The sequence below is a fragment of the Globicephala melas genome, chromosome 13, assembly GCF_963455315.2.
Source record: "Globicephala melas chromosome 13, mGloMel1.2, whole genome shotgun sequence".
NCBI lineage: Eukaryota > Metazoa > Chordata > Mammalia > Artiodactyla > Delphinidae > Globicephala > Globicephala melas.
In genome coordinates this window covers 26593367-26607655 of record NC_083326.1, presented here as the reverse complement: position 1 = coordinate 26607655, position 14289 = coordinate 26593367, and the positions used below count along the sequence as shown (strand labels likewise).

Below are 14289 nucleotides of genomic sequence, written 5' to 3'. Positions count from 1 at the left end.
TTCTCCTCCTGGAATTTGTCCTCTTCTTTTTCTTTGTCGTGAGGTTATATATAAAGGTATGGCCATACAGACATTACGAAAGATAAGGGCTATCACGTGAGGGAGGAAATCAGACAATAAATCCAAAGAAAGCTATGGAAATTAAAAGTCTGAACCCAGCGGCAGGGCGGGAGGTGACACAGTCTTTTCACAGAGCCGTTACACACCACGCAACTGTCCTCAAAAGCATGAATGGAAAAAGCTAGCCATTCAGCTGCAGAACAAAGCTGGGGTCTTTGTTTAAAGTCTTTAGCATTAGGCTGGGCAGGAAGTACCTTTTCCAGGGTAGGCCAGAGAAGATAAGTCCAGTTTGGGATTTCTGTGGGTTGTTTTTTTTTTTTTAAGTTTTAATTTATTTATTTTTGACTGTGTTGGGTATTCGTTGCTGTGTGTGGGCTTTCTCTAGTTGCATCAAGCAGGGGTTACTCTTCGTTGCGGTGCGCTGACTTCTCATTGCAGTGGCTTCCCTTGTTGTGGAGCATGGGCTCTAGGTGCTTCAGTAGTTGTGGCTCACGGGCTTCAGTAGTTGTGGCTCATGGGCTCTAGAGCGCAGGCTCAGTAGTTATGCACATGGGCTTAACTGCTCCACGGCATGTGGGATCTTCCTGGACCAGGGCTCGAACCCGTGTGCCCTGCATTGGCAGGTGGATTCTTAACTACTGGGCCACCAGCGAAGTCCCCAGTTCGGGTTTTAAGGCTTGAGTCAGCTCTGTGGCCAGCAGCTCGTGGAGGGACACACCATCGCGGGAGGACACCCAGTTTTTCCCGGGCCAGTTGTAACACTTGGGGCCGCCGGATGGTGAAGATAACCAGATTTGCTTGTTTGGGGTTTGCTTGTTGATCACGTACGTTCCTAGATCTCTGCGCAGTTTAATTGCTAAAACACCACTCCCAAAGGAGACATCATCGCCTTCAAATGTGTAAGGTTTGTCTGCAAGGTCTTCAAAAAACTCTGCTAAGGAGTCCAGCGTCTCCTCGGCCAGTCTTTCATAGGCGGTATTGTCCTGAGGGCCAGCGTCACCCAAAGCTCCCGTTGTCTTCAAGTTCATCCAGCAGACGCTCTGCTTTTTGACATTCAGGGTCTGGTTGAGGCAGCGGAAGTTCAGACTGGGCTGGCTGCGTGCGCGGGCCGCAGCGGTCCCAGAGTGCAGCCCCGGCAGCCGTACAGCGGGGGTCCTTCCTTGGCCGCGGGGCCCCGGCGCCGAGCGAGAGGAGCAAGAGGCTGGCAGCCACGGGGCGTCCGAGCGTCCACGTGCTCAGAACGTTAACTCTTTAGTTTCATGTTTGTTGCAGATCTTGTCTTCATTTGTCATTTGCATCTAGGGTAATTCTGTACTAACAGCCCAACCTTATCAAAGAAAACAGGGGTTAAATCTTGAACAGAAAAGTTGCTCTCATGTAGGAAGTTAATGGCTAACGGTGAAATTTATTTTATTAGTATTTCAAGATTTCTAGCACTGAAAGGCTATAACAATATGAATAGCAAAGTACATCCACGTAGATTTTCTTCTACATGATGCTTTTGTTCTCAAAATTGTAAAAGAAATTCCTGTCACTGGAGAATTTCATTCTGCATCTTCTTTTATAGATGGTGCTCTCATTCATTCTGTAAATTCTAGCCACTGAAACTCCAGTTCGTCGTTCTACCAAATACAATTGTCACATAAGCCTAGAGGATTTTTTTTTTCCTTTGAAGGGGGAACTACTTTATTCCCAAGTAACCAAATACACTTAGCGTGTCTAACAGAAATAAATGGTGCATTTTCTCTCAACCCTTAAAATGCTTTCAATTAAAAAACTTTTCCAGAGAGAGAGGAAAATTGCCAATGCTGAGATTTAGGCACTAATCGTGTTCATTTTGAAATGTGATAGATATTAGGTATTGTGGCAGGTTATGAGATAATATTCATCTCTCTTGTAAAACATATATTCCCGTGAGGTAGATGGAAAGTATTCGGTGTTTCGGCCAGAATAAAGTGTATTTCATTTCCAGGAGGCTTTTCTCATCAGGACTTTCGGGAAGACCCTGAAAATGAGTATCTGTGTCCTTTAGTGTTTGTGACCTGCTCACGTGATAATTCTGGCGATTATCACCCTCATCCCGTGACTGGGGCAAGGACACGTCTCCACGTCATTGGGCTCCTTCTTGGAATGTCCCACAGCACAGAATTACGTATTCAGTTTCACCCCCCCCCCGAAACAAGGAATGTTCACAAGTCCTCCCACTTGCCTGCTGAGATACCTAAACCTGATTTCTGATACGGATGGAGCTTGTGCTACCACACAAATCCATCGCTTTTCTAGGAAACCTTTTAAAATCTCAGCGTTCATCCCCAAATGCTAAACTTAGTCATGAGATGTCACTTTCTAAAAGTGAACATTTGGGGGAAATGAGACGGTGGTCATGTTTCCAAGCAGGGTCCAGGATTTGCCTTTACGTCTCAGCGCATCTCAGAACGAATGTCACTCATCCTGTTAGCAGGTCACTGTGGTCCTGAAAGAGAGGACAGGGATGGAATTGGGGCAACCCTCTGCGTTGTGAGGGGAGGGACACATGCAGCCCGTCACCCCCCTAAGTGGCCCCGGTTTCATCCTGAAGGTGTTGGCACGGCCTTGGGGGAGCTCCTTCCTCTGTAGTCATGGCACCTGGGTGCACAGTCTTTGCCCCGGGGCTGCCAAAACCAGACCTGAGCCCCCATCCATCACCAGGTAATTCTGAGAAAGGAAAGCACCTAAGGACATGTGAGTGTGTGACTCACTTTTAACCAGGGCGGAAAGGGCTGCGGGCAAACGATGGCACTCCTGTAGCTCCTCCCTCTAAGTCTTCCAGTAGAAAAGAACCATCAGTACAGTAGCCAGGACATGGAAGCAACCTAAATGTCCATCTGCAGATGAATGGATAAAGAAGATGTGGTCCATATATACAATGGAATATTATTACTCAGCCATAAAATAATGAAATGATGCCATCTGCAGCAACGTGGATAGACCTAGAGATTATCGTACTAAATGAAGTAAGTCAGACAGAGAAAGACAAATACCATATGATATCACTTACATGTGGAATTTAAAATATGATACAAATGAACTTACTTATAAAAAGAAACAGATTCACAGACATAGAAAACAAACTTACGGGAGTTCCCTGCTGGTCTAGTTGTTAGGATTCCATGGGCTGGGTTCAATCCCTGGTTGGGGACCTGGGATCCCACAAGCTGTGCAGTGCGGCCAAAAAAAAAAAGAAAAGAAAAAGAAAACAAACTTGTGGTTACCAAAGGGGAAAGTGTGGGGAGGAATAAGTTAGGAGTTTGGGATTAACAGATACACACTACTACATATAAAGTTGATAAACAGCAAAGTCCTACCCCATAGCACTATGTTCAATATCTTGTAATAACCTATAATGGAAAAGAATCTGAAAAAGAATAGGTATATATAGAATCACTTTGCTGTACACCTTAAACATTGTAAATCAACTCTACTTCAATAAAAATAAAATAGAATAGAATAAAATTAAATTAAGTTAAATTACATTTAAAAAAAAGAACCATCAGACAAGGAGTTTTTAGAACTCAGGTACGAACTGTGTCCACACCTGTGAATCGATGTGCCCTTTGTTTCGAGAAATTGGACCAATTCGGGGATTCATTAGAACAACAGTGGAGGTCATGATTGTGGCTTTGTGGCTGACCTGTCAGCAGGGTCCCCCAGACCCATGCCTGTGGGCACAGCCCTGGTTGTAGGCTGGACTGAAAGCAACAGGTGTGTCACGGGTTGTAACCCTAGGGATTTAGTGTTGCTACCCTGTTATGGCGACAGTCATGAGCACATCAGTGTCATTCCTTCTAAAGAGTTGATTCTCTGCTGGGAAAATATATACTCAGATCTCTTTCTGGATCCCCGACCATATTTCTTTCCACAACCCCTAAAACACCTACTTTGTTCTTCATCCTCTTTGTCATTCAAACTCCAGTATCAAACCCAGCAGCAAATCCTGTGGGCTTCCCAGCTGAAACATTTTTCAAATCTGCTCATTGGCCCTCAGCCTCCATTCTCTGCACTTCCCTCGGTCATGGAACAGGGAACATTTCTGGGCACTTGACGATTACATCTCCCAACCTGCCTTGCAGCCGGCCGTGGCCACCTCAACGTAGGCAGATGCAGTATGAACCCCTGGGCTTCCGGTTCTGTGATGACAACAGTGGGTCAAACTGGACCACCCTCACCCGGTAGTCACTTCTGCCACCACCCAGAACACACCCCAGTTGCCACTTGTCTACAAACGAACAATTGAACAAATGTCTGTTTGCACTTCCCACACCTTTGTCCTCTCAGAGGAGGAGCCACCCTTTCTCCTGTTCAGGCTAACCCTTCGCCGTGCTCCTGATTCTATCCTCTCTTTATCCATCTTAGATGTTGTGCCAATAATTATTTCCTGGACTCTTCATTTTTTCCTCCCTACTGCCTGTTTTCTTAAAGTCTTTGCACCTGGGACATTCAGCCATTCTTTAAAACCCTCCCTCTGCCTTGTCATCTTTGCTCGGATTCATCTTAACCCTTCCCTTCACAAAACCAAGCGACTTGGAATCCTTCCCCATCAACTATTCATTGTTATTTCTTTTGGAAAATAATACCATTTATTGTTTTTCTTTTTCTAAATACAAAAATAATACACATTCACTGCAGAATATTTGGAAGATCTAGGCAAGCATACAGAGGAAATAAAAATCGCATGTAATCCTACGACTTGGCAATAACTCATCATTCATGTGCATTTTTTTCATATGTGCACTTAAAAAAAGGAAAACTAGGATCACACTTTTCTATTCTGCTGTTTCTCCTTAACGGTAAATCATGAACCTCTTCCCATGTCAAAAACATGATTTTTAAATGGCCTTTTGGTATCCCACTTTCTGGACATGCCAAAAGGTACGTGGTCATATCCTCACTGGTGCTCAGTCCAGGGGTTTAGATTTTCTTGTTCTGTGAGAGCTTCTTGGACCACCAGCTCTCATGTACATTCTTTACTGATGTGGAATTAACACAGATTCAAAACACTGCACCAAGTGACACGCACATATCTGGAGGCTCTTGAAGCATAACTGTTGAATTGTTTCCAAAGATGGTTGAATCGACATGTACTACAAAGAGCAGTGTGGGAGAGGATCCGTGTGCCCCTATTCTTGCTAATTCACAGCCAACCCAATGAGCGAAAATGTTTGCATTTTAGTTTGAGGCCAACTATGTGACTGCATTTGCCTTTGCCATTGCTGCGTCTCCCTTTACGAAAACAGTCTGTCCTGTTGTGTTTTCTCACCTTCCATCTAACCTGTTTCTAGTGTCCTTATTTGCTCATTAAAAGAAAAAACTCTTATGCGTCATTACTATTCATTCTAGTTCGTCAGGAATACCTTTGCCAGCTTCTCATTTGTCTTTCCATTTCTTGTTTATGGAAGTGATTTTTAAAAATATGGATGGAGGGCTTCCCTGGTGGCGCAGTGGTTGGGAGTCTGCCTGCCGATGCAGGGGACACAGGTTCGTGCCCAGGTCCGGGAAGATCCCACATGCCCCGGAGCGGCTGGGCCCGTGAGCCATGGCCGCTGAGCCTGCGCATCCGAAGCCTGTGCTCTGCAACGGGAGAGGCCACAATAGTGAGAGGCCCGTGTACCGCCAAAAAAAAAAAAAAAAAAAAAAAAAAAGGATGGAATCAAACCTATCAATATTTTTTCTGCTTCTTTTGGCCTTCCCCTTCTCCCAGTCGTTCCCCTACCGCCTGCACTCAATCTTCTCTCCCTACACGTTGCTAGACTCTTCTCCAAGCCGACAGCAGCCGGCAACCCCAGCTGTGCCCCCTAAAAAGCATCTTTGCTGCTCTTTGCCTGTTGTCTGGCTGAGGAACTGTGCTCTCTTGGGTTTCCCCCTGCATCTCAGATCGTATTTTTAAAAGTTTATTTATGTATGTGTTTCTTTGTTTTTAATAGGTAATAGAGAGGTTTTAGGTCCTCGGCAAAATTACGAGAAAGGCACAGAGATTTCCCATGCCCCTCTGCTCCCCACGCAGGCACAACCTTCACTATCAATGTCATTATCAATGTCGAGGGAGCCGCACTGAGGCGTCATGGTCAGATCATCTTTGTCTGTCTTCTCTGTGTCTGCCCTTGCCTCTCACACCGGTGTCCCTGGGGTCTGGTTTTGGTTGTCTTCTCTCCCCATCCTGCCGCCTCTCTCAGGGCACGTGCCCCTCCCAGGAGTGATGTGCTGGTGCTTTCAGCACCACATCTTCAGTTCAGCCCCTCGCTTGGCCTCCACACCTGTACTGTCAGCTGCTCACTGTGTCCCTTCAGAAAGACGTCCCAAAGCCATCCTCACACACCCTATTTCTCTTCCTCATTCCCTTCTTTGGTGCAAATCCCTGTCTTCTGCTCCGTTCCCTAAACTGGAAATGCTAGAGTCTTCCTTCACATCCCACATGTAATCACTGAGCATATCCTGCTGATTCTTCTTGTAATTTCTTAGATCATACTCCCCTCCCCTCCCACCACACTGGCATAATTCAGACCTCTTTTTACCTTAACTTTGCAATAAACAGATCGATTTCACAGTTAAGAGTTCAGGGTATCTAGCAAACAGATACGTCATTTGTAGAACAGAAGTGATCTGAGCGCTTGTATGGTTGCTTTGAGGATTAACTAAGATGAAAGAGGTAAAGTACTTAGCGTGGTTCCTGGTAGATAGGAAGGGTCCAGTAGATGTCAGCTCTTATAATTAATTATCACACAGCTTCTGAGTCACACATCCACAAGGCCGATTGCCACATTGCTGCCATAATTCTCTTCCTAAAATGCAAATCAGATCCCCGTCTCCCTGAATATGTCAGTGGTAAAGGCTAAACACCTTAATATAACACAAGACTGTCCACGAGGAGCCCTGCTTACACCTCTGGCCCTGTGTCTCCTGATCTTCACCCCATGTTTCAGCCTTGCTGAATGTAAGGGTCAGCTATTGCCTTAATAATGTCACGTAACGACCATCCCCAGGTGCCTGGGTCTGCAGGATGAGTCTGATTTGGCTCCAGTGGGTTAAGATGGGCTTAGCCGGCATGTGGGCTGCAGACTGTAGTTGGGGTTTAAGTCTGCTCCATTTGTGTGTGTTCTGGGGCCCAGACTGAAGGCACAGTCACCGTTTGGCACCTGCTCCTTTCGTGGCTACTTATTGACCAGAGCAAGTCACAGGACCAAACCCAGCGTCCATGATGTGGGGAAGTACACTGTGCCTGCAGAGGGGGAGGGAAGGGGGGATGGTTGCCAGCAGTAACCCAGCCTGCAGCATTGTGTTGCTGCCCCCCACCTCCCCAGGAGCCCTGCTGCTTTACACTCCTTGCCTTTGCCATTCAGCTCTTTTGTGAGATGGCCTCACCATGCCCCCCTCAACTTTCTTCCACTTAACCAACGTGCATCATCCTTGAAGGGCTCAGCTCAGCTGTCACCTCCTCAAGAAAGCCTTTCCACCTGCCCCCGTAGACCTGGCCTCGGTCTCCTCTGGATGCTCCTATTCACCTGAGCATCGCAGATGTGTGGTCGAGGTTTGTCTCCTCCCTTCTGTGCCTGACGTCAGATCCTTAGACCTTACTGCTGTGGCTGAATGGTGAATAGCTGAAGGCAGTCTAATAAACCCCTCTCTCATTCAACCCGTGTGTTGTGGGCTCCTGGCAAGTCATCCCTTTTCTCTAATAAAAATGTCTGAAAATAATGAACACCAGGAGGTATGCAAACCAGATATTCTTCTGGGTACTGGGATCGCGCACTGGATATTCTCAGGTAACATCTGGTCACGTCTAGTTACTTAAAGACGGACCCTGGATTGTGCCGGCCAGGCCAAAGTTTACACAGGGAGCAATTTTCTAGTTGACAATTTCAAACCTGTGTCCAAAGGATAAACACTGCTCATATGCCCATGGGGCCACAGGTAATCAGCCAGGTGGGTGGGGCTCTGTGCTGCATGCCCATGGGGGTGTGTGCGCCCCCAAGAGCACGCTCTGTTCTTTACAACTAAACTCAAAGCTCTTCCCACGAGCCCCTGGGTCTGCTCGCCTTTCCCCTGATATTATGTGTGGGAACCTCACCAAGCCCAGGAGAGAGCAGGGTCTGATCTGCTGGTAGACATTGTCTCATAGAAACTCATGCTGATCTAGACTTAAAATGTGAGGCAGGCTCAGTAGAAATATTTTGAAACCAAAATAAATAAAAAAGAAAAAGTGGAAAAGAGTCAAACACGCAATTATTTGTAATAGAAAAAAAACTATTGATTTTCCTTCTTTGATACTAGTCTAAATTATCCCTCAAGAAAAGTAGCAATGCATCTTTAAACAGATTTATTGGTTCTGGGAGGGAAAAATGTGTTATTTAACTTCAATGCTATTGGATTTTTCTTTTATGCTAGATGTGGAAATACCACAGAGGAACAGAAACAGGGGAGGGAAATTCTTTCAAGGATCACAGCTATTTTGGAGCCCAGGGTAAGATATTCTAGTATTTCCCTCCAAGCAGTAAGAGTTCATCAACAAAAGATGAACTTTCCTTCTTGTTAAGTAAATGACATCACACATTCGCAGTAAGTACGTTTTTCACAAAATGTAACGTTCCCGCGGGTGAAGCGGACAGATCACATTGGATCCCCCCGGTGTTACTTTGAGCCTCAGCTCCTCTGTTACAAAGGACGTTTGCCCTGGGCAGGATCCTGTGACTTGTCTGATCCTCGAGCTGTAATTCCTTCTCTGAGCCGGACTTCTCCACACGGGTACCTCCAGCCTTCTCCTCCCTCACACCTTGGCTTCTGAGAGCAGAACACGCGGTAACCTGACTCTTAGAGATGCTGTGTGCTCTGCTATAGAAACGAACACGGAGTCAATGGGAAGCACACTGCCTTTCCAAGCACCTCGTCCTGAGCCCTCTTGGAGGTGACCTGGGCTCAGTGGCGCCCCACACACTTAGGGTCACAGAGACTGTAGAACCGTCCCCAGGTCTCGCTGTGTGCCCATCACGTGACCTTCACCCAGGTGTCGTCAGCTATCCGTCAGAGGCCATCCCAGGTGACCTTGCTGAACTGTCACAAAGAAAACCTACTCAGAGTGATGGGAAAGCATTTTTCAAACATAAAGTGCTCAAACAGCTGTAGAGACATATTTCAAACCACAGCTACAAACTGAGCCCCTCATCACACTGATTCTTTATAGTAAGCAGTGTAGGAATTGGACGGTTTGGGTTTTTCTGTTTTGATAACGATGCTCTTTCAAATAACTAAGGGGATAGTCACCAGGACTCCAGCTAGAATAACCCACAGAACGCTGTGATCGGAAAGCATCGGGTCCTCATCACAAAGCAAGTCCCGAGACCACCCCCTTTCTCCTCTCTCGACGGCTCTCGGGGCTGTGGTGCTCGTGCCCTCAGCTTTCTGGATATTTTCAATCCTGCGGGAGGTGTAGATTCAGGGATGGAGAAGGGAACACCAGCATGTTTGCTCCATTCCTCATGGGGTTCTTTCCTCTTTCTGGTATGGTTTGGGTGTTCTGGCTCTCTACGCTTAAAAGGGTGCGCCAGGTCTTTGAGGTTGCTCTTCTTTCAAGCTTGAGAACTGTGGGTACTAAGTGCAGGGATTTGAGGCTAAGAGCTGCCTTCATTGCCTGGGGGCTAGAACAGTGCCTAGTCTGTTAAAGCAACAAGATGAAAGGGAGAGATGTTCTGGTCGCCAACAGCACGCAGGCACCCTGGGCGTTGGCTTTGGCTTCCCGCTACTAAGACCCAGTGCCCTCTCCTCCGTTCCTCTCCCAGAGGTGCTTTCACCTAAACGTCAGCCCCTCTACCAACAAAACTCATCAGTCGTCTACCTGGGGGCCAACGGTGCCTCGCATTCTATACCCCAACGTGTTTGGGGAGACGCGTCCCTGAGAAGGAGTATTCATCACCTTACTCCCAAATGATGGAAACGTCTCTCATGGGACTGTCAGTTAAAGCCAAGTCAGGGAAATCTTGGTCAGAGTTTGGAAACGCTGGTTCCATACGATAGGATTCTCCACAAAGACCAGCAATAGATTTTTGTTTGATCTGATTGAGAAATGCCTGCGTTCAGTGAGGCCACTGGATTCCTGATCAAACCTGGTACAGAAAAGAGCACAGAGACATCCGTATTCTCCCCATGTGACAAATGATGTAAATACAGACCCTTCTTTAAAACTCCAGCTAATTCAGGTGGCAGGATGAAGTGCGCCATGTCATAATTAATCCCTCATGTATTGCAAGCAATTTAATGTCAAAATAATCAACAGTCGCTTTTTCTACCCTTTTGTAAGTACATAATAAATACTGTCATTTAAGCCGCAGCAAACATTGGATGTCTTTCCTGGTCTTTGAATAACACTATTCGTGAAGTAAATACCAGACCTCCCCCTCCATCTTCCCCTCCCAAATCCCTACATATATAAGCTCTTTAGGAAAATAAATCATGGATGTCAAAAGAAAAGGTGTGTGTTTAATTTTCAGTTGGTACCTCCCATGGTGATTACTCTAGCTTAGAGTCCAAACACGGGAGGGGCCAACACCATGGAGGGGAGGGGGGGATGCAGGGGTCGGGGGAGGGCCCCTCAATATCCGTCCTTTGTTTCTCCCTCATGGATCACCAGCAGTGACACGACAGTTACTTTTTTTTTCTTTTATTGGCAAAGCAAAACCACCGCTAGTAAATGGCCAATGCATTCTTTTTTTTTTTTTTTTTTGAGGTACGCGGGCCTCTCACTGTTGTGGCCTCTCCCGTTGCGGAGCACAGGCTCCAGACGCGCAGGCCCAGCAGCCATGGCTCACGGACCCGGCCGCTCCGCGGCATGTGGGATCTTCCCGGACTGGGGCACGAACCCGTGTCCCCTGCATCGGCAGGCGGACTCTTAACCACTGCGCCACCAGGGAAGCCCCAATGCATTTTCTGATTAAACTCAGTTCACCTTTTCAACAAACAGGAGTCAGAGGAATGGCCAAGCACTGCTCTCCCTTCCATGGGCAGAAGGTGGAGATCCCTGAGTCTATACCATCTTCTCCTGTGCAAGAGATCATGGGTCTCAGCGTCTGTGCCTTCTCCACTCCCGGGGAACCAGGGTCCCTTTGGCTTTGGGTAGAAACTCTCCTGTTAAGTTAATGGGGTGACCAGAAAGAGAGCCCCAGGAGCAAGTGAGGAGCAGATCATTAAACTCCGGTTGCTTCAGGTGAGAAGGGACAGAGCTGAAATCTCGACTCAGAGGGGACACTTCACAACACACGGGAAGACCAAAGCATTACTCGTCTACTGTAACAGATCTTGTGTGAAAATGATTTTTAAGTATTAACATGGAAAACAGGGTCCCAAGAAGAGCTCCTTCTTAGTGATTGGTTCTTAATTATGATGAACCTGAGTTTCCCATGAAATCACATCATTTCGCCCTTTGGTATCTATTCAGCCATTAGTACAAAAGTCCCTCCTCTTAGATACTGTTGCATGTTTTGCAGATGCAAGAAACTTATGACTTAAGTTTCACACTTACCACAGTCTTCTTTACACGATTATTGGTTTTTATTAAACTCATACGGAGTATCTACTTTTCCGAAAGCTCTGGATAGAGGTTTCTGTGACACGGAGATAAATACAAGCGAACTCAAGCCTTCACACAACACACACGCACACGCGTTAACCAGTAAAATTACAATAAAATGTAGTGAGCTGACAAGGGCTGTTCCTCTTCCTCCCTGGATTCTCAGTTCCTGCTACAAGGCTGTGCACAGTATGGCTCTTCCGTGGCTGTTGCGGTGATCAAGTTTCAAGTTCACTGTGACAGGCAGGGAGGATTCGGTCATCAGCCACCCACGTGATCCAGGGGAAGGGTGCTGCGGCTTCACAAAGAGCTGTACCATAGCTCCTGTCTCCTAGATCTCACCGCAGCTCTAAGGGCATCAGCAAGCACTCGAGAGACCGCTGAAATCTTGGAATGACAACATGTCAAGTTCTCAGCCATCGTCAGTCTTCTTCTGCATGACCGTATCAGATTAGACAGCCAGTGACCCAAAGAGATCCCAGGTCAGGGGGCACACAGGCAGAGCGAGGAGGGACAGAGTGCATTGCCCCGGGGAGGGGGGTGTCCCAGAAGAGCAAGGGGCACCCAGGGACCCTGGAACACTGAGCACTTCATGGAGATGCTGACCATGAAGTCGGTTTGCCCACCAGCAGGAGGGCCGTAAAGACCCACCTTGCCTGCCCACCCCGTTCCTGTGCACCGATCCCATCGGCAGTGCCTTTATTACAGGGAAGACCACCTCTGTCCACCAATTCTCGAGCTCCCTATAAAGTGGCTTCACTTGTTCAGGGCCGGGGGGGGGGGGGAACAGCGGGAACACCGCCCGAGAAGGTTTGCAGAAGCAGCATTGAAAATCGCCAAATCAACCTCCCTTGCAGACTTTTCAAATAAACTTACCTTTGAAAACTGCCTCTGGAACCCTTAGCTTTAACAGTGGAGTTTCCCTGGTTTATGGGCTGGTGGTAAAATCCTAAAGCCAGAAGCTCCTCTAGGAGGGACTGACACACCGTTTACAGAAGTGCTGCCATGAAAATAATACGTGGCAATGAAGCCACTATAAATCCACACACGCTCCCGCACACAATACATCGGCCCTTTTTTACACTGTTTTCTCTTTAAGAGGACATATAACAGCACAGACACAGCCCTCTCTGCCTCCTTTCCCACTATTCCTAGCAAACCTCTCCGGACAGAAGCTATCCCACAACAAGGCAGAGGGTCCCTGGATGTTGTGTTCTGACACCACCGGGCTGTTTGCGAGATAACGGTAGACACAAGACAACTTCACCAGTGTCTTTGCTGAACAATGTAATATGACAGCACCCATGAAACAGATTAGCATAAGTCAACATAATACCCACTTTGCAGCATTAGTATTGAAAACTTTCATTTTGAAATAGTAAGAGAAAAAAGACAACCTAGGAGGAATTGTAATGATTTTGCTGGAATATTACCAGGTGATTCTAAGAGATTCATATGTCAATGGAGCCCCACACTAACAGACATACGTCAACATAATCATCTCAAGCAGCTTTGTTTCCATTCCGCAAGCTCCGTGAGAATATAGGCGTGGTTTCCCAAGTGCAGCGAACAAACATGGGGCTAAAATTATCTAACAACTTGAAAAGGTTTGATGACGGGTGATACATAAAAGTTTCCTGATATACCATAGGCCATTCTAAGAATCGCACATATAATCCCTGAAGTTCAAGCTGCAGATAATTGTGCCTCACAGGGCCAACTCCTAAAATAAGCGAGAGAAGAGGACTGCACACCAGATGACATTTCCAATAGTTGATAGGTGACTTCTGCCTTTCAGGGGGATGAAACAAAGGTCATATGCTCTTCCAACTATAGTAAACATGTTCCCTTTCCTTTCCCTCTCTTTCCTCAAAGCTTGCTTTAAAAAAAAAAAAAATCCATCTAATTATTTCCTTTGAAATGAATGTCTTCATTTTAGCCAACTGAGAAAATTGAAGGACTTGAGAATGTACCAGTTTTCTTTACTATGCCCAAAGATGAGATTGAATTGTGGAGCAGCATTACTGGTCCATTCCTGAGATGTTTTAAATTTATTTTAGCTTTTCATCCAAGTACAGTTGATTGACAACGTTGTCCCAATCTCTGCTGTACAGCACAGTGAGCATTCCTGAGATTGTTGAATACCCAGCAACCTTGTGAGGACACCCTTTACTCTTCATTGTATCAGTAGGATGCCAGGATTTGACTATGGAAAGTCAGCCTTGTTGGAAGGTGGCTCCTGGGGTTGAAAAAGGAGAGTCACATGTTCACAAACAGGTTCCCTTGCTGGTCCACGCTTACCAGGAACACACAAGCGATCAAGGCGGGGGTCCACCCTCAGAGCAATGGTGCTGACACACTCCCCCTCGGGTTTCCTCAACCCTACCCCTCCTCTCCCTTCCCACCACGTCAAGGGCTGAAAAGGGAAAGACAAAGACGGTACTTTTCCTTTGCAAAGCTCTGAAATGATGAAGTGACGGCTGTATATTGAGTCTTGCTGCATCCTGGGCAAAGTATTAAGCACTTTGAGATATAATTTTGAAGGCTTAGAATCACCCTGTGATATAGGGGTAACTCCCTTTAATAGATGAGAAAAAATGTATTTTAGAGAATGTAAGGAGGCGCCCCTGTTCCCACAA

At 46.6% G+C, this 14289-nt stretch overlaps 1 pseudogene; it reads right to left on the bottom strand.

The window, feature by feature from the left end:
* Positions 1 to 294: 294 nt before the first annotated feature.
* On the bottom strand, positions 295 to 3756 carry LOC138842299 (frataxin, mitochondrial pseudogene; annotated as a pseudogene).
* Between the last annotated feature and the right edge of the window lie 10533 nt (positions 3757 to 14289).